The sequence below is a fragment of the Carassius gibelio genome, chromosome B13 (genome assembly GCF_023724105.1).
Source record: "Carassius gibelio isolate Cgi1373 ecotype wild population from Czech Republic chromosome B13, carGib1.2-hapl.c, whole genome shotgun sequence".
Classification (NCBI taxonomy): Eukaryota; Metazoa; Chordata; class Actinopteri; order Cypriniformes; family Cyprinidae; genus Carassius; species Carassius gibelio.
Window position 1 is genome coordinate 26328928 of NC_068408.1, and position 25439 is coordinate 26354366.

The following is a 25439-nucleotide window of genomic DNA, read 5'->3' on the forward strand; positions in this document are numbered from 1 at the left end:
GCCACGTCAAAAAGGCAAAGGGGGAGGAGTTGCTTCAATTTATAACAACGTTTTCAGGATTTCTCAGAGGGCAGGCTTCAAGTATAACTCGTTTGAAGTAATGGTGCTACATATAACATTATCCAGAGAAACAAATGTTAATGATATATCCCCTGTTATGTTTGTACTGGCTACTGTATACAGGCCACCAGGGCACCATACAGACTTTATTAAAGGGAGGGTGAAATGCTATTTCATGCATACTGAGTTTTTTACACTGTTAAAGAGTTGGATTCCCATGCTAAACATGGACAAAGTTTCAAAAATTAAGTTGTACGTTTGAAGGAGTATTTTTGTTCCAAAAACACCTCTTCCGGTTTGTCACAAGTCTCGGAAAGTTTTTTTCGAGTATGGGTCTGTGTGACGTTAAATGGAGCGGAATTTCCTTATATGGGTCCTAAGGGCACTTCTGCTGGAAGAGCGCGCGCTCCCGTAGAGCAGAGCACAGACATTCACTGATCAGAGCGAGAGACCGAATTGTCACAAAAGAAGTGTGTTTTTGGTTGCCAGGGCAAGACAACCCTGCACAGATTACCAAAAAAAAAAAAACAGCATTAAGGGACCAGTGGATGGAGTTTATTTTTACAGAGCATCAACGGAGTTGTGCAAGTGTTTTTGTTCCCTGCATTTCGAAGATGCTTGTTTTACTAAAATGGCCCAGTTTGACGCCAGATTTGCACAGCGTTTATTTCTTAAGGATAATGCAGTCCCAACGAAAAAGGATCACGATCACGTGTGTTGGAACCGCGTGCAGTGAGTAAAACTGCTTCAAATATCTCTGTGTTGTTAACTTAGCTGTCGGCGTGTAAGCACAACAAGTATACAACATGCGACGTTGTCATCTGCACTTTCCACATGTACAGCTTAAAAAAAAAAAAAAAAAAAAAAAGACGACATAAAGTGGAACTTAGTCATTTTCCAAAACCAAGCAAATATATACAGTTTCAGTACATACCACATATAGACGTCTTTGCTGATGCTGCTCTTGTTAAATTTCAGCCTTTGGATCTGATTCTGGATCATAAATATACGGCTGAATCTGACTGTCAGCCATGGTTTGTTTTGGATGTTTTTTTCCTCACGGTAATGTCACAGCTTCCAAACGCTCTCAACGCAAAAGCCTACTCGCATTCGTGATTCTTTAGCTCCAACCACACGTCACGCCTCCAGCCGGTCGTGTTTTTCCGGGAAAAATCGGTACAGACTATCTTTCTCTTATGAATATAATCAAACTAAAGACTTTTTGGAGTTTTGAAGGATGGAGTACTACTCTATAGGTACTCGAGATTAACAGGATATTGAGTGAAAACGAGCATTTCACCCCCCCCCCCCCCCCCCCTTTAAAGAGTTTGGTGATTTTACATCCGAGTTAGTTCTGGCTGCAGATAAAGTTTTAATAGTTGGTGATTTTAATATCCATGTCGATAATGAAAAAGATGCATTGGGATCAGCATTTATAGACATTCTGAACTCTATTGGTGTTAGACAACATGTTTCAGGACCTACTCATTGTCGAAATCATACTCTAGATTTAATACTGTCACATGGAATTGATGTTGATAGTGTTGAAATTATTCAGCCAAGTGATGATATCTCAGATCATTATTTAGTTCTGTGTAAACTTCATATAGCCAAAATTGTAAATTCTACTTCTTGTTACAAGTATGGAAGAACCATCACTTCTACCACAAAAGACTGCTTTTTAAGTTATCTTCCTGATGTATCCAAATTCCTTAGCATGTCCAAAACCTCAGAACAACTTGATGATGTAACAGAAACTATGGACTCTCTCTTTTCTAGCAAGTTAAATACAGTTGCTCCTTTACGTTTAAGGAAGGTTAAGGAAAACAGTTTGACACCATGGTATAATGAGCATACTCGCACCCTAAAGAGAGCAGCCCGAAAAATGGAGCGCAGCTGGAGGAAAACAAAACTAGAGGTATTTCATATTGCTTGGCAGGAAAGTAACATATCCTACAGAAAAGCATTAAAAACTGCTAGATCTGATTACTTTTCTTCTCTTTTAGAAGAAAACAAACATTACCCCAGGTATTTATTCAATACAGTGGCTAAATTAACGAAAAATAAAGCCTCAACAAGTGTTGACATTTCCCAACACCACAGCAATAATGACTTAATGAACTACTTTACTTCTAAAATCGATACTATTTGAGATAAAATTGCAACCATTCAGCCGTCTGCTACAGTATCTCCCTTTTCTGTCCAAGATACTAGAAAAGGTGGTATCCTCACAATTATATTCCTTCTTAGAGAAAAATGGTATATGTGAGGATTTCCAGTCAGGATTTAGACCGTATCATAGTACTGAGACTGCTCTCCTTAGAGTTACAAATGATCTGCTCTTATCATCTGATCGTGGGTGTATCTCTCTATTAGTTTTATTGGATCTTAGTGCTGCGTTTGACACAATTGACCACAACATTCTTTTGCATAGACTTGAAAACTTTGTTCATCAGTGGAAGTGCATTAGCATGGTTTAAATCGTACTTATATGACCGCCATCAGTTCGTAGCAGTGAATGAAGATGTATCATATGGATCACAAGTGCAGTATGGAGTACCTCAAGGCTCAGTACTAGGGTCGCTACTCTTCTCGATTTATATGTTACCCTTGGGAGATATCATCAGGACACATGGTGTTAGCTTTCACTGTTATGCTGATGATACTCAGCTCTATATTTCTTCGCGGCCCGGTGAAACACACCAATTTGAAAAACCAATGGAATGCATAGTCGATATAAAAAACTGGATGACGAGTAATTTCTTACTGCTAAATTCTGAAAAAACAGAGGTGTTAATTATAGGACCTAAAAACTCTGCTTGTAATAACCTAGAACACTGTCTAAGACTTGATGGTTGCACTGTCAATTCTTCGTCATCAGTTAGGAACCTAGGTGTGCTATTTGATCGCAACCTTTCCTTAGAAAGCCATGTTTCTAGCATTTGTAAAACTTAATTTTTCCATCTCAAAAATATATCTAAATTACGGCCTATGCTCTCAATGTCAAATGCAGAAATATTAATCCATGCATTTATGACTTCAAGGTTAGATTATGGTAATGCTTTATTGGGTGGTTGTTCTGCACGCTTAGTAAACAAACTACAGCTAGTCCAAAATGCAGCAGCAAGAGTTCTTATTAGAACCAGGAAGTATGACCATATTAGCCCGGTCCTGTCATCGCTGCACTGGCTCCCTATCAAACATCGTATAGATTTTAGAATATTGCTTATTACTTATAAAGCCCTGAATGGTTTAGCACCTCAGTATTTGAATGAGCTTATTTTACATTATACTCCTCTACGTCCGCTACGTTCTCAAAACTCAGGCAATTTGATAATACCTAGAATATCAAAATCAACTGCGGGCGGCAGATCCTTTTCCTATTTGGCGCCTAAACTCTTGAATTACCTACCTAACATTGTTCTGGAGGCAGACACACTCTTGCAGTTCAAATCTAAATTAAAGACCCATCTCTTTAACCTGGCAAACACATAACATGATAATATGCTTTTAATATCCAAATCCGTTTTTAGGCTGCATTAATTAGGTAAACTGGAACCGGAAACACTTCACATAATACCCTATGTACTTGCTACATCATTAGAAGAATGGCATCTGCGCTAATATTTGTCTGTTTCTCTCTTGTTCCGAGGTCACCGTAGCCACCAGATCCAGTCTGTGTCCAGATCAGAGGGTCACTGCAGTCACCCAGTTCCAGTACGTATCCAGACCAGATGGTGGATCAGCACCTAGAAAGGACCTCTGTTGCCCTGAATGACAGCGGAGACCAGGACAACTAGAGCCCCAGATACAGATCCCCTGTAAAGACCTTGTCTCAGAGGACCACCAGGACAAGACCACAGGAAACAGATGATTCTTCTGCACAATCTGACTTTGCTGCAGCCTGGAATTGAACTACAGGTTTCGTCTGGTCAGAGGAGAACTGGCCCCCCAACTGAGCCTGGTTTCTCCCAACGTTTTTTTTCTCCATTCTGTCACCGATGGAGTTTCGGTTCCTTGCCGCTGTCACCTCTGGCTTGCTTAGTTGGGGTCACTTCATCTACAGCGATATCGTTGACTTGATTGCAAATAAATGCACATACACTATTTAACTGAACAGAGATGACATAACTGAATTAAATGATGAACTGCCTTTAACTATCATTTTGCATTATTGACACTGTTTTCCAAATGAATGTTGTTCAGTTGCTTTGACGCAATGTATTTTGTTTAAAGCGCTATATAAATAAAGGTGACTTTGACTTTGACTTTGACATTATTTACACATAAAAAAAAACAGCACACTTGAAGAAATTATTTAAATAACCTCACAATGATTGCCATCACCATCACCTGATCCCAATGTATCTTAGCTTTCCTTGTGTCAACAAATGCATACGCACATTGTTATAAGAGACAATGAAAATATAATATTAAAGTACAAAGAGTCAAGAGCCCAACTAAAGCAAACACTGATCACAATAATGGTGGTTTGTTGAAATTTCTGTACAGTTTTTTTTTTTTTTTTTTTGGTGCAGAAAGACACTTGGGCTGCAACCAAAAACCCTAGGCAGCTGACTTGTTGCCTCACTGCCATATGAGGCAATTAATTTGTAGGCAGTGTTTTTGCATGAGGGCACCTCATAAAAGTGATTTCAGACAGGTTTCTGAAGCAACATAACGGTTTAATGATCTACAACAAAACAGAACGAATTTTGATAAAAGCTATACTAAAATTGTATTACTATAATACTGATTTCTTGCTAGAAATAACATCAAAAGTCCATGCTGCCTTCAAAATTTGATCAGAAGAAGGTACCTCTGGAGACAGGAAGTAAAGCAGAATATGGATTCGGGCGTGCCTTGATACCTTCCTGCCTTGGCATGCTGCCTCCGAAGGGAACGTTTTAGAGCTTTCAGATTCAGCATTGATCTCATGTTTCTTTTCCTCTCTGATACTTCAGTCTGATAAACCTGCTCTCGGCTGTGCTCTGCTGGACTGGAGGAAGTCTCTCCATAAAACAAAACAGCAGATTCAACAAGGATGCTTCTGATTTCTTATTTATGCATCCTCGTTTCCATTTCATGCTTCTTTTCCTTGTCTATTAGCTCCACCCCCTTAGAATGTGAGGGAAGGAAGCAAGGAAAGAAAATTAGGATGGAGGAATAGAAGGAAAATATAATTGTACACTGGAATTTTCTTGAGTTTCTTGGTTTTTCTTGAAGATGCACTCAGGGGATCTGCCCTTATATTAGAGTTTGGTTATTAAAGACATTCATGTTAAATATTAATGAAGTAAAATGCTCTGTTGAAATTTATGACGTGAATGTTTTATTTAAACTGCAAAGGTAAATAAAAATATAAATTGACAGATGAGAAGGGGAGGTGAATTAATATGCATCAGATATTTTTTGCATCCTCACTCATCTCTCCTCTGGAAGTTCCCTCACCTCCTCGTGGTCTAATTAGAGAATTGAGATGTACATCAAGATGGATAACTTTGATCAGTTTCTGGGTCACAGGCTCGAGGACAGAGGAGCGAAGAAACAAGGAAGCATCAGTCTGACTATTGAGAAGCACCCAAAAAAAGAAAATCACAATGTCAAGTTCACTATTCTAATGATGGTAATTTAAAATTTTATTCAAACAGAAAAGCAATTGAATTCAAAAGCAGTTTTACAGACACTCAATATATAGTTAGTAGTTTGTAATGTAGTTTATTGTCATTGTCCCCTTAACACTTCAGATCAACAAATGAGACATGATAACAACTAGAATAAGATCATAATAATATAGAGCTGCTTGTGATTTAGCATAACATGACCACATTAGATGCGTTTCACAACACATCATGTTTTAAAAAACAGGAAACTTAAAAATTACTTATACAATCACAATAAGGTTGATGCCATAAAATAACACAAGTAAAAAGATAAGACCCTATTTCTCACAAATCCCTTTTCTTTGAATTGAGCATGGCAGATCGTTCCAGTTATTCAGTGTGTCTTTCGAAAGTCTCATTTCTATACAGTCCTCATCTACACCTTCATAGTTATTCGGCTCACCTTCCATCCAAAACCTGAACAAATTTGTCAGATTAGTATCAGGACCCCAAATCAAATCATAAACCAATTATCAAACTAAGAAAAAAAGGAGTGTAATAAGCAATTTATAAATCAACAATACACACAGTAGCATAATTTCACATATAAGACGTCAAACTTTACACATACTCACATGTGTAAAATCACAAATTTGAGGCACTAGTTCATGTAAGATGGCTAATGTAATTTACCTGTTCCATTGCCCTGTGGTTTATGTTATACTGGTAAGACTAGCAGACCTCTGAAAATTCACATTTATGAACGTTGATGTGCAATTAGACATTGTGATCCAAAAAGTCTGGTAGCACAGGACTTTTCAGATTCAAGACACTCAGTTTCTACTCTTCAGGTGTCCACGTTGCAGAGGTGATATCAACAAATTTATTTTACAGTGTGAGGCCTTTTGGATTTACAGTGCGCAACATAAATGAGTACACCCCCTCTAAAACTTAACAAATCCAGCAGTTACTCTTTACTTAGAAGACATGTTAGGGTTATTTGGATATGCAATGTTTCAACAAGTGATCAATTACCAAAGAAGAATGTCAAAAAAAAAAATTTTTTTATCATAAGTACCAAATTATTGTTTTAAGTGTGAAAATATAGCAGAAGTAGCACTGGCATTCAAAACAATGGACTTGCTCAGGCTTGCTTGCTTGCTCAGGCTCCTGAAATAATAAGAGCCGACAAAGGCTGTGAAAAGAGTGACGCTTTATCTCACAGAGTATGATGCAGCCTGCAGAAGTGACATACATGGTTGTTTTCACCACTAGAATTACATACTGTAGCAACATGTTCTGGTGTTGCTAGAGGAGGAGTGCAGTGAGAAGTGCTTGGTACCCACAGTGAGGTTCAGTGCTAGTAAAGCGTTTATATAGGGACGAAAGAGTGCTGAAGGTGTGAGGGATTTGTGCTTTATCAGTGTTGGCATGAATTCACACACTACTGTGTGATGTACTACAAAAACCTGAAACAGAAGATGCTACCCTACCCTCATTTCCTGCATTATTGAGATTTTTTTTAATTTAATTTAATTTAATTTAATTTATTTTTTAATGATAATGAAGATATTCATTCTCCCAAGTTGAAAATCCTTCAGTGGACATGTATTTCACTCAATCTTAACACTCTTGAGCAGCTGTGGGGGATTCTGTAGCGATGAGATGAGCAAAACTTCAATTTAAGACAAGGACATTTAAGGAGGTCATCCAGGAGTTAAACAGGACAGATTTGTCCACTCAGTGCCAAGAAGGGTCACAGCAGTTTACTTTAAGTTCTGGAGGACATCCTACTAGAATATTTAACATATGTGTACTCATTTCTGCAATCCTTAATTTAAACAAAATTCACTAATTTACTTATCTTACAGAAAATATTGGCATATATTTTGTTGTTTTTGTTAAGTATATGATTACATTTTGCCATATTTCCATAAATTAAATTATTGATCTTTAAGAAAATATGTCTTTTATATTTATTCAGAGGGGGTGTACTCATGTCTCCTGGAGCAGTGCTCCTCAAAGTTCAAACTCGAGGGGATTAAATCCGGACCAGTTTCCATTTTGTATTTTAAGAGCACTAATTGTGTGTAATGGATTAAAAGTGTACTTGTAAATGACCATTAAATCCCCTTATCATTAAAGTGAGTCGACACCTTTACTTCCCGCCATAGATGGAGGTGTTGCCATGGAATAGTCAAGAAAGGACTTTATTATTAAATCGAGCCAAATGTCTATTTATTTGGTTATGTATTGGTTGTCTGGTGATTTTCGCATAGTGCCTAATGTGGACATTGTGTTCCTGTTTGATTTTCAAGAGTGTTTCTTGACACATGCTTATATTTTTAAATTTAAAAAAGGAATTGAAGTAGTTTGGTGTGTATACATTGGAGCATTTTTTTGTACGTGAAGCATCATTCTGATTTACGTTACCAGAAAAGAAGGATGAACTTTTGGGTGCATGCTCTACAAGTAAGCTTACAAGGTTTCTCCCTATCTCTTAGCTCCTGGCTGATGAAGGGCACAAGGTACCGTTTTAATTTCATGCTGTTTGGTAAACTTTGAAAGACTTTGAAGTGTTTATGTTAGCAATCTCTTTGGAAGCTATTAACTAACGCTTAGCTGGTTGTTAGCATATATGCAAGTTTCGAATATCAGTGATGTTCATTTCACTTGCTAATGTTGTTATTCAGACAGAGTGTGATTCAATATTCCTGTCAGTGTTAAAATAATTAACATTACTCATGTCTACTACAGTACAGTGAGGCAAGGTTATTACATTAGCATGTACACTAAAAATGTGATTTATTGTCACACAATTTATGATGTAGGCCAATCAGATTGCAACTGTGTATCTGTTTGTGTATAGATTTGTTTTGGACATTTATTTATAATTTAGATGTCTACAGTGTTTTTTGAAGATTAAACATCAGTTTCTAAGAGTAAAGTGCATCTGTTCAGCTGGGAATGCTACAGTGAGAGCTGGCTCTTACTCTGGAGAGTAAGTGCTTTACCTACGTAGAAAAAACAACAGCTTCACCTCATCAGTCCCACCACACATCTAAAAGGTGTTTAATGACCAAAGGATTTTGCGTGATGATCTAATTCGTTGGCACTTCTTTAAAGAAAATGGATGCTTCTGAAAATAAAGAACCAGATCAGCACATGGACGCCCCTTGGAATGGAATGGAAGAGGACGTGCTTCACCACTCTGATCGACAATGGAAACCCACGGAAAATATGCATGTATATAAAGAAGGTGAGGCCCTTAAAAAGGACAAAAGATTCATTCAGCTGTAAGAACAATGGAAGGTCCTGACTCGCAACACAAGAAAGAGCTAAAAACAGAATTTGGTGAGAGCAAACTGGTAGCGCTTCTTAATACACTTGAGAAGGGAAGAAGAAGACAGCATTCATACTTCAGATTTAAATGTGGTTCCATTTCCTATTCAGTGTCCTACCAACATCACAGCAATGCATCCTACTGACATTACAGCAAAATCCTCACCTTTAAAATCTGATGTATTTTATCTCGCTCAAGCTGTCCAAAATAGCACAGCTCTGAACAGGCTGTCTGCAACAGAACCATCTGTGTTCAACGGTGATCCTATCCAGTTCATTGAGTGGAAGGCTGCATTTGTGTCGCTCAATGATGTAAGGGCCATTTATTCTGCTGACAAGCTGCACTATTTAAAAAGGTACATTGGCGGTCCAGCTCGTAAGTGTCTTGATGGTATCTTCTACAGGAATGATAATGAGGCTTATAATGATGTGTGGAACAAGCTGAACCAACGGAAAGACAGCCATTTGATATACAAAAGGCATTCAGGGAAAAACTAGCCAAATGGCCTAAGATTCATCCTAGGGATGCTAAAGGTTTCAGAGAATTATCTGACTTCTTTAATGCATGTCATCTAGCTATGCCTCATGTCAAAGGGCTTGAAATAATAAATTATTGTGATGAAAATCTGAAACTTGTACACAAATTACCAGATTGGGCAGCAACACATTGGAACCGTCAGGCCACGCAGACACTGACTGAGACTCATGACTTTCCAAAGTTTATAGATTTTGTGATCTTCATGTCAATGGAAGCAGAGATTACTTGTAATCCTATCACCTCCTTCAGTGCTCCTTGTACCTCAGATTCAAACAGCCACAGAAAAACTAATAAAGGCCAACTAAAGGGAATTTCAAAATGTGTTTCTTCTGCAAGGACAGCAAGCATAAGATTCACAACTGTCCTAAATTTGTGGAAAAATCATTAGAAGAGAAACAGAAATATGTGAAGGATAACAAACTCTGCAGGACACAGCACAAAAGACTGCCGTTACCATCTGTCCTGTGACACCTGTAGACATCCAACAGACAGGTAGACATCCAACATGTCTACATGATTATATAAATTATACAAAGAAAGTTAACTCTGCAACAGTTTCGAACCAAGGTGACACAGAGACAACTACATCTACGTCTCACAAAGTAGAGAATAATGAGCCACCCACGAATTCTTCAGTGATCGTGCCAGTGTGGGTATCAACTTAGAGGAACCAAGCTCTGAAAAAAACTTGTTTATGCTCTGCTTGACACCCAGAGTGATACTGTGTTTATCGACAGAGAGCTGAGCATCAAGTTACAAGCTGACTCCTTTCCTGTGAGACTGAAGTTGACAACTATGACCGCAAAGGATGTTGTCATGCCGAGTGAAAGGCTCTCAGGTCTCAAAGTAAGAGGGTACAGCTCCTCCATTGTCCTCATCCTGCTCCCAGCCTACACAAAGGACTCCATTCCAGTGTACTGTACTCATATACTTACTTGTGACACAGTACGACACGACACAACATTGGAAGCATCTCTCTACAATAGTGGATAAAATTCCACCTCTGCAGGATTGTGAGGTTGGTCTCCTGGTAGGCTCCAGCTGTCCAAAGGCTTTGGCACCAAAACAGGTGATTTTAGGAGGAGACAATGAACCTTATGCTGTCCATATAGACCTAGGATGGAGCATTGTTTGTTTTATTCTGCTCTTATGGTGTTTTTGGAAGATGAAACCCTTTGTAATCATCAGTACTTGAGAGTAAAGTGCATCTGTTCAGCTGGGAATGCTACAGTAGATAAATGCTTGTAAAACTTGAAAATCATTTATTTAGTTTTTTATATGTTTTTGAAAATGGTCTGAAATTATAGCGAAGACAAGTTATTAAAAGTTTTTATGCATGACATTGTTGTCATGGCATTCATTCAGCGTATGACGTTTGATGTAATCGGGCAACACTTTACCTTGACCGCAGTGAGTGTTTGGTGCGAGGATGTCCATTACGAGGAAAAGAAAAGTTGACAAAGAAAATAGTTTTCAAATATGATTGGGCAGAGACGTACGCATTCATTTTGCCCAAATCCAACACAAAGCCATTCTGTTTGAAAAAGACATTTTGAAAGGCAAAATACACAAAATACAGAGGCGAGGACAGCAAACCTACGACAGCTCAAGTATTTTAATGAATCAACAAACAAGTTGCTTGTAAGAGCTCTGACACAGCAAGAAAAAGCTACAGAATCATCTTTTAGGGTGACCTGGGTAGGTTACCAGGCAAAAACCAGAAGCCATACTCTGATGCAGAGATAGTTAAAGAGTGTATAGTTAACAAGATGCTGCGTTGCCGTGCTGAATGTGTCCAAGGAATGCTCTTCAGACAAAATGTCCTGCTGATGCACCTGTGGCTTATCTATTCGTAGCCCAGTGTTGTGGGCGCGCCCCGATGATGTCATCAACCGAGGCTTTATTACCACCGGGACAATTCTATCGATGTGTTACACACATTATTCACAACTGGTCACGGATAAGACATTTCCCAATGCGATGAGCAGCGCAGCATCTCATTCCACTTTCTCAAGGAACAAGGTTACAGTTAAGTAACCAGGAACGATCTTCAAGAAGGATGAAGGGCCACATATACACTTTCCAACTCTTCTCCAGCAGATTAATGGCAATCACCATCATCACCAACTTTCCTTTTTGGAGAATCTAGCTGAAATTTTCAGGAAGCGCTTTGAGGGCTTCAGTGTTGGCAGATAAGTACTGTTCTGCATTCAATCTCCATTCCTGGTCAAGAATGTTGCCCATTGTCTTGCTCTTTCCATTACATCAATGACTTCCTCTCTCTACTCATCTCTTCACCCTTTCCTTCTGCTCTCCTCATTTCTCACATTCTCCTATTTGCTCATCTCTTTCTACCTGTTCCACTCTTCATATTTTCTCTCATTACATCCCCTTTCTCTACCCACTCCACTTCACCAACTTTCCTTTTTGGAAAATCTAGCTGAAAATTTCAGGAAGCACATTTTAAGGGCTTCAATGTTAGCAGACAAGTACTGCTCTGCATTCAATCTCCATTCCTGGTCAAGAATGTTGATTTTTTTTAAAAAGAAACCAAGAACTACTTCCCATGGTCAAACATGGCATCTCTGCAGACTGAATTAGTTAAATTGCAGGAAAACGTGTCTTTACGGGAAGCGGACTGTGACAATGTAAAAAACAAAAACAAGTGAAAGTTCCCTAACCTACAGAGAGCATTCTCATCCATGAATGTTGTGAAGAACTCATACTGCAGCAGCTTGACTAACGAACATTTAGACCAGTGACTCGGTTTAGCAATCACACTTTTTATGCCACAATTTAAGCATCTGGTGGAAGACAGACAGCGCCATTTCTCACGTTAGACTGCATTGTATTTTGCACCATTGTTACTTTTGGCCAACTTCTTGTTGTGTTTTGTTCCATTTAATGCTGACTCTTAAAATTCAATTTTTTGCAACATTTGCAGTTGTTATCAATGTATTCTGAAAGCAAAAGGCACTTGTGCTGATAAGTAATGAATGTTATGCATGCTCATTAAAAACAAGTTTTGTGATAACCAATAGTTTTGGTCCTTTGACACTGATGAAAATTCAGATGTGGACCTTTAAAAGTAGACTTTGAGAACCCCTGGCCTAGAGGATTAAATGAGAACTTTGATATTCGTCCATTTCTTTAAACGCAATATATCTATTTATATATAAGAAATGTTTTGTGGTTATTAGTTGAATTTATGTACGTAGGCAAGTATTAATTAACGTTATTTAATTATACATTGAGAATTGCTTCATATGTTTATTTATTTATTCCTTTGTTTTTCTCCTTGTTTGATATGTCATTGTTTTGGTATTATTATTGTTATCATGATAATATTGTATGGTCATGTGACCTTTGATCACCTCTGGTGATATATATAAACATATCCATGGCCTCTTACTTTGTGGCTGGTGATGTTGTTTTGGAATACCATGTCAACAATGCTCCTGTTCCATTAAAAATAATCTTAATTGTCCACCTGAATGATCTCAAACTTGAATTCTGAAAAATATTTGGACATTTACAATAAATAATAGAAGTTGTCCCAGAAGGACTAAAAATCTAAATAATTAAAAGTCATAGTTTAACCCTTTATATGTGTATTGACTTAGTAAATTTCCCCCCAGCTTTTCTAAAGGAGAGGCCATGACTTCTTAGATGGTCAGTTTGGGTAACTCATCTGCACCTTCTACCGCTCCTTCCACCTTTTCCACCCTGTTGTCCACTTCCTCTATGTCCATGTCTCCTCACAGTTTCTGCTCTTGCTCTTTCCATTACATCAATGACTTCCTCTCTCTACTCATCTCTTCTCCCTTTCCTTCTGCTTTCCTCTTTTCTCACATCTCCTATTCTATCCTATTCTACCTGTTCCACTCTTCATATTTTCTGTCATTACATCCCCTTTCTCTACCCACTCCACTGCCTTATAGACCCTTTCGCTAAACTTTAAAAAGTAAATATAGGCCATAATAAGGGGTTTGCACAAACAACCTTGTCAGAAGATTGTGTATGTGTCTTTAAGGGAAGCCTGGGGTAAGAGGAAGAGGAATGTAATGTAACGTAAGGACTAATGAATAATACTTGTTACTCTGTTCTTTTGTTGGTTTAGTTATTAAACTAAAGAAAGAGTCATCATCTGCCTCCTTTCTTGACATGGTGTCATAAGTGGCCATGTAAAAAGATAACCACTTTACAGAAAATGCCACTTTTCAAACTGCCATACAACTTTACATTCAACAAGCCGGGAGAATGGCCATCATGGTGGCTGCATTTAGTTAGATACAAAACGGCTGCCAAATTCACAGAAGAGGATGGAACCATCCAAGTGAGTACATTGATTTACGTGATGGGAATCGAGGCAGAAAATATTTATAAATCATTCGTTTTCAATGAAAGAACAAAAGAAGATGATTTTGAGATCGTTTTGAAGAAGTACGATGACTATTCCATGCAGCAGACCAACGTCATACACGAGAAGGCACAGTTTCACAGTTCAAAAAAGCTGAAGACATTTATTAGCTCACTGTACGAGTTGTCAGAAAACTGTGATTTTGCTACAAACAGAAAATGAGAACATCAGAGACAGATTAGTTGTAGGAATTAGGAGACAAGAACCTGTCTAAAAGATTACAACTAAATAAAGATCTCACTCTGGATGTCCTGGTAAAATTGGTAAGACAAGCTGAGGAAGTTACACACCAGGTCAGCCAGCAGGGGGATCCAATGTGTAGCGTTCAAGAGATCAGGTGACCTAAACAGTGTACTACAGGTCTACAGAGTACAGCAGAGAGCACCAATCTGGAAAAACAAAAAATGGTGAGGACAAATGCAGCCAATGTGGCAAGACAAAACATAAAGACAGAGAGAAATGTCCAGCCTTAGGAGCAGAATGCAGGAGATGTCATAAGAAAGGTCATTGGGTTTCGCATGTGCAACACTAAATTAGTTCCTGAAGTCATGAGGGAAGAAAGACAATCTGACTAATTTTACCTTGGATCTGTACAAAAGACAGAAAAAAAAAACACAGAGACATGGACTGTCAATCTGACAATTGGAAACACGCCTGTAGCATTTAAGATATATACTGGAGGAGATGTGACAATTATTAGTGAACAAACATTCCAAAATCTACAAAATAAACAAGAAATGTGCAAAGCAAATGTCACACTAAACAGTCCAGCATGCCAGCTGAAATGCATGGGTCAATTCAAAAGTCACATAAAGCATAAAGACAAACACTACGAACTGACCATGTATATTGTAAAGGGTCCAACAGTGAATAATCTTCTCAGTGAAAAGGCAGCTGAAGAAATGGGTCTGATTAAACGAATAGAAGAGATCAATACAACCATTGGGGACCATTGAAGGCTTAAGACTGAACCAGTTAAGATTCAACCTGAGAAGGATCAAAACTGTATGTGGTTAATACCGCCCATAGAGTTCCTTTGCCACTGCTTCAGAAAGTAAAAGAAGAACTAGAAAGGATGGAAGCAAGTGGTGTGATTGAAAGAGTCACCAAACCAACACAGTGATGTGCACCTATAGTGCCTGTTATCAAACCCAGTGGACAGGTTTGTATATGTGTAGACCTGAAAAGACTGAATGGAAACATCAAAAGAGAACGATTCACACTGCCAACCACAGATGAAATTCTCGCAAAACTAGCAGGTGCAAAAGAAATCACATCGCTAGATGCTGCAAGTGGTTTTTTGCAGATACCACTGCATCCTGAGAGCAGCCGGTTTACAACTTTCATATCGCCATTTGCCAGGTACTGATTTAAAAGACTTCCTTTTGGCATCAGCATTGCAACTGATATCTTTCAGCGGAAAATGAAAGAGCTATTGTATGGCTTGGAAGGAGTGTACATGGATGATGTCATCATATATGGAGCATCCATGCAAGAAAATGACACGTGACTGAAGCAGAAACAATGGAACTCCCCGGCCTGTGGTTAAACAAAGACAAATATAAGATCCGACAAGGTGAGCTATATTTCCTGGGTCAGGTAGTTAACGAGAATGGAGTCCGAGCAGACCTAGAGAAAGTCAAAGCTATCACTGAACTGAAAGCCCCAAAGAATTTAAGAGTTTAAGAGAGTTCTGGGGATGATTAACTACATGCGCAGATATACAGTACAGACCAAAAGTTTGGACACAGTTTCTCATTCAAAGAGTTTTCTTTATTTTCATGACTATGAAAATTGTAGCATCACACTGAAGGCATCAAGGGCTATTTGACCAAGAAGGAGAGTGATGGGGTGCTGTGCCAGATGACTTGGCCTCCACAGTCAATGGACCTGAACCCAATTGAGATGGTTTAGGGGTGAGCTAAATCTACAATTTTCTACAATTTTCATAGTCATGAAAATAAAGAAAACTCTTTGAATGAGAAGGTGTGTCCAAACTTTTGGTCTGTACTTTATATTCCACTTGGCAACAATGGAAGGCCCACTATACAACATTTTAAGAACTGAAACAGCATGAACTTGGGACTCAGCCCAGGACCGAGCATTTCAACAACTAAAGGAAGCTCTTATGACATTGCCAGTATTGTCATCTTATGATGTAAAGAAGCCAACAGCTGTATCTGGTGATGCAAGCAGTTATGGCTTGGGAGGAGTGCTAGTTGAGGGGAAGGTGTGGCCTAACGGTTAGCGACTCGGACTCACAATCGAAAGGTTGTGAGCTGAGTCTCGGGCCGGCAGGAATTGTAGGTGGGGGGAGTGCATGTGCATGTACAGTTTTCTCTCCACCTTAGGTGCCCTTGAGCAACTTAGGTGCCCTTGAGCAAGGCATCGAACCCCCCAACTGATCCCCGGGCGCCGCAGCATAAATGGCTGCCCACTGCTCCGGGTGTGTGTTCACAGTGTGTGTGTGTGAGCACTTCGGATGGGATAAATGCAGAGCACGAATTTTGAGTATGGGTCACCATACTTGGCTGAATGTCATGTCCCTTTCTTTTTCACTTTCTACTCCAGCAACATGGAGACTGCTGGGAACCTGTTGCATACTATTCATGAACCCTCACTAATGCTGAATATCAGTATGCACAGATAGAGAAAGAGTGTCTTGCAGGAGTCTGGGCATGTGAACATTTAAGCAAATATCCGAGTGGAATGGGGCATTTCAAACTTATTACAGAACACAAGCCGCTGGTTCCTTGGATATACTGTAAAGATTTGGACAATGTACCGATCAGATGCCAAAGACTTTTGCTCAGACTAATGAAATTCAATGTGACAGCTGAGTATGCTCCAGGTGAAACACTTTTTGTAGCAGACACCTTATCGTGAAGCCCACAGATCAGCCTTTGACAGCCTTCCTGCTTAAAAAGGAAAAAATTAAATTAAATTTGAGATGCAATGCAAAAAGATGAAAAATTGCAGCGAGTGGAGCATCCCTTGGCAAGAGACTTTCATGCATTCAAGTGTGAAATGTGTGAGGCTATAATTTCTTCAAGGAGAAATTATTGAGCGAATACATGAACACCTGGGCTTGACCAAGTGTAGGGAGAGAGCATAGATATCCATACGGTGGCCAGGACTATCTGAACTAAAAATGTGAATTCTGCTGCTAACACAGGAAAACACAGAGAAAAGAACCTCTGAGCCCAACTCCCTTACCTGATAGACCATGGCAGCACCTGGGGTTAGATTTATGTGAGTACAAAAGTAAAAACTACATTGTACTCTCTGACTATTATTACATACTCTTGGAAGTCCCACACTTATCAAACACCACAGCTGAAAAAGTTGTCATCAAGCTCAAAGCAACATTTGCAAAATTCAGCATGCCAGAAGTAATCATTATGGATAATGGCAGCCAATTCACGAGTGAAGCAATTCCAGTCATTTAGCCATGAGTTTGACTTTATGTATGTAACATCAAGCCCACATCACCACTCAAGAAATGGACATGCAGAATGTGAAAATGAGAAAGCAAAAGCCATCCTACGGCAAAAAGTTACAGAATGACCCCAAATGCGTCAAGTGGGACGGAGACTCAGATATACATTACCAACTCTGGACAGAAACTTCAGTCCGAAGTGGTTAGATCAGAGACTGATACGGAGACGAGAAGCTGCTGCTAAGCAACAACACACATTTTATTTTAACAGCAGGCATGGAGTGAGAAACTTACCTTCCTTAAGCTGGATGAGAAAAAAAAAACAGTGGAGGACTCCAGCAACGGTAGTGAGACGAAGTGCAACAGAGTGCTCCTACATGATCAGTAGCCCGGAAGGGGGAATGAAAAGGTGGAATCGCGGTCACTTACAACTTGGTCCCTCTGAGAGCAGTGAAACAAACTGTGATGAGGACAACCTTCGAACAAATGACTCACTGCCTATACAGACTTGTGAAGGATGGAGGGAAACAAGGTCTGGTTGAGTGAGTAAACCAGTTGAGAAACTTAATTTGTAATGCATTATGTCTAACAAGTAGTGTAAGAATTGTGGTTAACACGCTGTTCAATATCAAGGTTAGTCATTAAAGTAAAGTGAAAGGAAATAAAATGTTAGTAAGTGTAAGAAACATTATGACTAGTGAGTCAGCATGCATATAAAGTAAATTATGGAACATGTGATTGTTTAAGAGAGCTTAAACTGAATCTTTAAAACACAGTCTTGTACTAATGTACAGAGTAAATATATGTTCATGGTAATGTTTTGATATAGTTAATCCTGTAACATTAAAGGTTATAGCAAATTCTTAAAAGGGGACAGTGTCAGAAGATTGTGTATGTGTCTTTAAGGGAAGCCCAGGGTATGAGGAAGATGCACGTAAGGACTAATGAGAAACACTTGTATATCTGGACTTCTGTTCTTTTTTTGGTTTCGTTGTGACAACTCGTCTAATATCAAAGACAAAAAAATGAAACACAAATAAAAAATAAGGGGGGAAATCACATCCAAATATAACTGCCAACCACCAGCTCAAAATGAATATATATCAAAATAATACATCACAACACCAAACAGCAATAATAGCTTACAATCACCCAAAACCTGGTCCAATGAGACCTTCAACATTAGTTAAATCCATACAAGGTAAACACATAACGTGTGTAATGGAAATAATGAACCTGTAATCCAGCGATGATCAATCCGCTTGTTAGTGCACAAAAGTTCAGTTCAAAATTAGATCAGTTGCGACCACAGTCTCATCACCGGAAAAACTCACTCAGCCAAAACTTGTAGTCCTCCTGGCCAGGTTGGAAAAAAGTATATATTATCCACCCGAAAAAAATCCATTCGAAGAAGATTAATGCTGGGGTTAAGTCCGTATTGAACACCAGGATTCCGTCTAACACCAAACAACACAATTGAGGAAATATGGCCTACATTGAGTATTGCGAACACACTGTTCCTCAAATAATAGCCAAAAGAGGCATAAACAAAGCCTTAACTCAAAAACCCCTCTTAAGTAAAAAGAGTGAGCCCTCTCTCAATCAAGCCTCCACATGGCCCTTTCCCAGCTAGATCACTCATTCTTCTTTATATGGGTATTCTCAACCCCTTACCTGAGGGCGTTGCCCCCTGGTGACCAGGAAGATAATTCCAAAACAGCTATAGACAGCCAGTAATAGTGAACACACTCTGGAACTGTTACATACCCCTCCCTTCTGAAAAAGGCTAGACAGCCCCGAAAAAGGGTTTTAACTTCTCTTCATGATAGATCTTAACATTAGCTCCTGGACCATTCTTACTCGATAATTGACTTTATTAAGTTTTGACATAACTTTAGCAGGTTCTTGCCACTTGGGAGCCAGCTTTGCCATATAAGCATCACTTGCTCGAGGCAATGGGTGGGTTTGTACCCATACTAAGTCTCTTCATATTGGACTAGTCTCCTTCTGAGATCATAATACTTGGCCTGTCTCTTCTGGGCTCTACTCACATTTTCTTTGACACAATCCAATACGGCCTTCTGTCTCTCAATGGTGTTAGAAGTGGCTTGGTCAGGGACTGGAGACTTGTGGACAAGACGCTCAAGGGGACCTTTCAGTTTTCTGCCAATTGCAATTTCAGCAGGTGTGTGGTCAGTGCTCTCCTGTCATGCCGAATTTAGGGCATACCGGAATTCAGGGATCCACCTATCCCATTGGCGATGGTTCTCTTGCACATAGGAGGCTAACATGGTCTTAAGGGTACGGTTAATTCACTCAGTCAAATTAGTCTGAGGATGGTAAGCCTTTGTGAGTTTCTGGACCACACCCCACCGCTTGCAGGTGTCTTGAAGCAGTTGAGATGTAAATTGAGGGCCTCGATCTGAGACTAGATATGCTGGAGTACCCCACCTGGTAAAGATTTCTTTCGTCAGGACATTTGAAATCAAGGGTGTTTTTGCAGATCTTAAAGGAAATAAGTCCACCCACTTGCTGCAATAATCCACAATCACCAGCAGGTATTCATTCAGGCAAGTACTTTTGGGAAAAGGCCCCATTAGGTCAATCCCTAACATAAAGCCTGGTTCAACAATGGGAGTTGATTGAAGTCGACCTGCAAGTTTGGTGATCCGTGGCTTATACTGCTGGCATGTCTGACACTCTTTACAGGTCTTCCAGACATCCTTTTCTGAATCTCTGGCCAATAGGCCACCTCCAGCAATCTGCGCAAGGTTTTCATGCGTCCCAGATGTCCGGACAAGGGGTTTGCATGGACGAATTGAAGACACTGCTTTCTGTATTGTGTAGGAATGATCACTTGGAAAACTTGCCCGCCTTCTTTGTTGGAGGTACACCTAAATAAGTAGTCATTTTGAATGACATAACGAATGCGATTTTGATTTGCATCATCAATTTTGGCTTCATCCTAGAGACTGATTGGCTGAGAGAGAGCAATTGTCCCAGGGATTTCTTCTTCCATTCCTCTTGACAGCGTGTCAGGGATAACATCTGAAATCTGGAGGTTTAAGTATAAGAGCTTTCTGCAGAGCTTCCTGTAGCCACTCAAATGATTGTTGGCACTCCTGAGTCCATACCCACAAGACATCCTTCTTTTTCAGGGCATGAAGAGGTGCTGCACGTTCTGAAAAATTAGGTATGAAGCGATGATACCAACCCACCAAGCCAAGGAATCGCTGGACTTCCTTCACATTTTTGGGAGTTGGGAAATTATGGACAGCTTCAACCTTAGAGGGTTCCGTCTTTACTCCTCCTCCTGAGATGACATGACCAAGGAACGAAAGGGACTTTCTTATTAGATTGCATTTTTTCAAGTTCAAAGTCAAATCAGAAGCTTCCAGCTTTGTGAACAGCTGTCTTAAATGCCCAAAGTGCTCCTGAACATTAGCTGAGTACACAACAATATCGTCTATATAGACAAAACAACATCTACCTATGAGCTCTTGTAAGATGGTATTCATTAATCGCTGAAAAGTCAAAGCAGCATTTTTCAAACCAAACGGAAGACGAATGAACTCATATTGTACAGATTTGGTGACAAAAGCAGTTTTGGGAATGCTATCTTCCTCCATACACACCTGCCAATAACCACTCTTCAGATCTAACATGCTGAAAACTGAGGCTCCATAAAAAGAGACAAGAATGTCCTGCACCTGAGGCATAGGAAAACCATCTAGTGGAGTTTTTGCATTTAAGGACCTGTAGTCTATGCAAAAGCGCAAACTACCATCCTTTTTTGGCACCAATACAATTGGCGCAGCCCATGGGGAAGTGGATGGACGAATGATTCCCTTTTCCAGCATCTTCGACACCTCATCTTCAATTAATTTTTGCTTGTGAACTGGGGTAGGGTATGCCCGTTTCCTCACTGGAATTTCATCACTGGTGTTGATGCAATGCCTGATGGTTGAAGTTCTTCCCAGTGAATCAGTACACAGTGTAGGCCACTCAAAGAGAAGGCTTTCTAATTGATATATCTGGGAAGGTAAGGCATCTGCTGAACTAACAATATCTTTAATGATAGTTCTGGTGGCCTCATTGATCTGAACAGCAGGTAGAGCTAAATGTAATCTGGTTGCAGTTGAAAAGAAGTCAGTATTGAGTGAAGATGAAGGGGTGGAAAACTGATGCACCTTATCCCCTTTGGGCAAAGAATGTGCTGCACTACGGAAGTCCAAGGACATTCCAGATACATTCAAGAAATCAAGGCCTACTATCAAGGGAAAAGTCAAATCACAATCTCTCATGATCTAAGCGTTAAAAGGATAAACATGGTCATGCAATGTACATTCTAATGTTACCTTTCCCAAGGCATGCTGAATGTGTCCATTGGCAAGGGAAAACATCTGCCCTTTAGCAGACTGCCAAGCTTCCTCTCTTTCCTTGATACGATGCCAAAGGGATTCTTGTACCAACGAGCAAGTGCTGCCGGTATCTATTAAAGCTTCAAAGGGATAACCACGAATAACTAGAGGTAATGTCAGAGGAGTTATAGAACGCTCACAAGTTCCATCCACGAGAGCAATAGGTTGACTATCATGCTGACCTCGACCAGCTCTTCCAACCACAGCAGGTTTTCGTGATTGCTCAGCCTGCCTCTGTCTCCAATATGCTCTCTCCTCATTGAGGTCTCTCTCCACCAATGTTCCCACTCTAACCATCTCGTCCACTGTGGATATGGTACCCCTTAGTACGCTAGCTATACGAGGATTGCAGTTTCGGAGAGTGGCTTGTAGAATTTCTCTTTCAGACATAGAAGGCTTCAGTCTAAAGCACAACGCTCTGTATTGATAAACAAAAGTGCGTATACTTTCTCCTATTTCCTGTTTACGCTCCCTGATTTTTCTATCAGCTTCGACTTCGTGGTCATCAGTCAAGAACAATCACAAGAAGAGAGTCTTAAATTGAGTCCAAGTTTTTACCCGGGTTTTCTCAGCAATCCACCAGTCTTTTGCTGTGTGGATAAGTACTGACGGAAGCATGGATAATATCTCTGTATTCATCACACTTCTCTAGGTAGGCTATCGGATCTTCTCCTTCCTGACTGCTGAATTTTGGAAATTCAATTTTGATGGGAGCACTAAAGTGAATTGATCGCTGCCCAGTGTCAAAGGGTGAGGCTGAAGTTACAGTGGGGGTGGACATGGCATATGGAATGGGGAGTGCCTTAGTCTTTAACTGTTCATCTCTTCGTCTAAGGCAGTCCATGACAGCATTTCCCAGCAATTGCATATTCTGCTCAACGAGCTGTTTCACTCTCTGACATTCTTGTTTAGTTCTATCAAGTATGGTTTCTGCCAACTCCTTGTGCGACCTTTCTAGGGCACTGACTTGAGATTCCAAATGATAAACCTGGTCATGCTGGGTTTTAAATCCATCAAGTACCTGTGTTTCAAAGGCCTTAATGCGACACTTGATATCATTCTCCAACCCCATCACTTTTTGTTCAACTTGGCTTACCCTTGAGGCAATCAGCATAGATATTAGACTCTCATCTTCCTCTATTGGCGGTAGGGTGGCAGCACAGTTAGCTCTTCTCCCTCTTCACCCTCCAAAACAGGATCCAAATAGAGACTACTGAGTAACTCTATGATATCTTGCAGGGGTTCATGACGCACAGTGAAAGCATCTGAACCATAAACTGGCTCTTTTGGACCCTCACCCACTGTCTCGGCAGGATCAGCATCCATTTTTGGGAGGATATGAGTAAACTACAATATATACAAAAAAATAGAATTGTTCGTACAATACCCAGTACACACAAACAAATCAAGATTCTTTCAAATGAACTGGTTGCCTTTGGAAGGTCCCTGTTCGGGCAGTTTGTGTGACAACTCGTCTAATATCAAAGACAAAAATGAAACACAAATAAAAAATAAGGGGGGAATCACATCCAAATATAATTGCCAACCACCAGCTCAAAATGAATATATATCAAAATAATACATCACAACACCAAACAGCAATAATAGCTTACAATCACCCAAAACCTGGTCCAATGAGACCTTCAACATTAGTTAAATCCATACAAGGTAAACACATAACATGTGTGTAAAGGAAATAATGAACCTGTAATCCAGCGATGATCAATCCGCTTGTTAGTGCACAAAAGTTCAGTTCAAAATTAGATCAGTTGCGACCACAGTCTCATCACCGGAAAAACTCACTCAGCCAAAACTTGTAGTCCTCCTGGCCAGGTTGGAAAAAAGTATATATAATCCACCCGAAAAAAGTCCATTCGAAGAAGATTTGATGCTGGGGTTAAGTCCGTATTGAACACCAGGATTCCGGCTAACATCAAACAACACAACTGAGGAAATATGGCCTACATTGAGTATTGCAAACACACTGTTCCTCATATAATAGCCAAAAGAGGCATAAACATTGAGCCTTAACTCAAAAACCCCTCTTAAGTAAAAAGAGTGAGCCCTCTCTCAATCAAGCCTCCACATGGCCCTTTCCCAGCTAGATCACTCATTCTTCTTTATATGGGAATTCTCAACCCCTTACCTGAGGGCGTTGCCCCCTGGTGACCAGGAAGATAATTCCAAAACAGCTATAGACAGCCAGTAATAGTGAACACACTCTGGAACTGTTACATCGTTATTAAACAAAATAAATGTTACAGTGCGGAGGGAACGTCACTGTGGAAAGAACAGGGTCTGGGTCCAAATGCAGGGAAGAATATTTTCATTGGAACTAAACCAAAAGGCCAACACTGCAAAAACAAAACAAAAAACGAATCACAGGGAACAAGCTGAAATGCACACATGAATAACCAGGACATATACAAATGACAATTAATACAGCCAGACAGAGTGGTGTGTGAGACGAGCAATGAGCAACAGCTGTGTATGATTGAGAGACCAGGTGTGCGGAGTAAAGGTAAATGAGTCCGGGAGCATGGGAGAAACACAGGTGTAACAACCAAAACACTAATGAGGTAACCAGATGGGCAGGGTAAGAAAAGAGACAGGACAAAACACATGGCACCAAACAAACACAACACTCACAGAAGATGGGCACACCAGCTGAAGACGGAGACGAGAAAGAGTCTTGACAGACGTTGTGACACTGTCACACAGAACATGTTTTAACCTGCTCAATTTATTTTAATTATTTTATTTATTATGTATTTGTGCTTTAAGAGGTTTTCATGATGTCTTATACATTTTATTCCTCTTAACCATTTTAATGTGTGTATGTCTTTACATGAATTGGTAAATTCATAATAAATTTGGTCTTTGACCAAAAGCTGGACTGAGGAGGTATCTTTTTAAACACTTTAATTTATCACACAGTTTAATCTGATCCCATTTTAAATTTATGTAATTTGGCTGATAAGCCTGATCGTTACAACCTACAGGGTCATTTTTGGTTGGAGGGCAGTGTTTAATAAATATGATCATACACACTGAATATGTTGTTACTATTGCATTACAATGTACTACACAAGAGGTGCAAACAGTTCCTGCCAACAAATAAATCCACAATGAATTCTCGTGAATGTTTTAGTTCTTACCCTTGTTTCAGTGTTGAATTATTCACCCATGTCATGTTGCCCTCCTGCTCTCTGTCAGATAAACCAATCCACGCTCTGTCAACATCTTTCATAAATGAAGATATGAACCTCTGTGTGTGAATAAAAGGAATTAATGTAATTGCACTCATTCACTGACAGACAAACAAACAAACTCACCTGCTTCTCTTCATTGTTGATAATGACCAGATCAGCACCATGATCCCTGCAGTACTGCCTGCTGTCAGACCAGCTCTTCAACTCATTGGATATGAAATAATAAACTGGACCACACAGATTTTTGTACATAAACATTTTTCAAAACTGTATAGATACATGAAAACTGAAGTGTATATACACACACACACACACACACACACACACACACACACACACACACACACACATATATATATATATATATATATATATATATATATATATACTGTATATGTAAACAA

The 25439-nt window shown here is 39.6% G+C and overlaps 2 long non-coding RNA genes across 2 annotated transcripts in view; both read right to left on the bottom strand.

Moving 5' to 3' along the window:
• Window positions 1–25439, bottom strand: part of LOC127970693 (uncharacterized) — a 56618-nt gene that overhangs the window by 29523 nt on the left and 1656 nt on the right. The window lies entirely within an intron of this gene.
• On the bottom strand, window positions 5671–25278 carry LOC127970694 (uncharacterized). Its single transcript, XR_008156664.1, has 3 exons — window positions 25159–25278; window positions 24982–25091; window positions 5671–6140 (listed from the first exon to the last, which is right to left on the bottom strand). It is a non-coding gene; the product is annotated as an uncharacterized LOC127970694 (long non-coding RNA).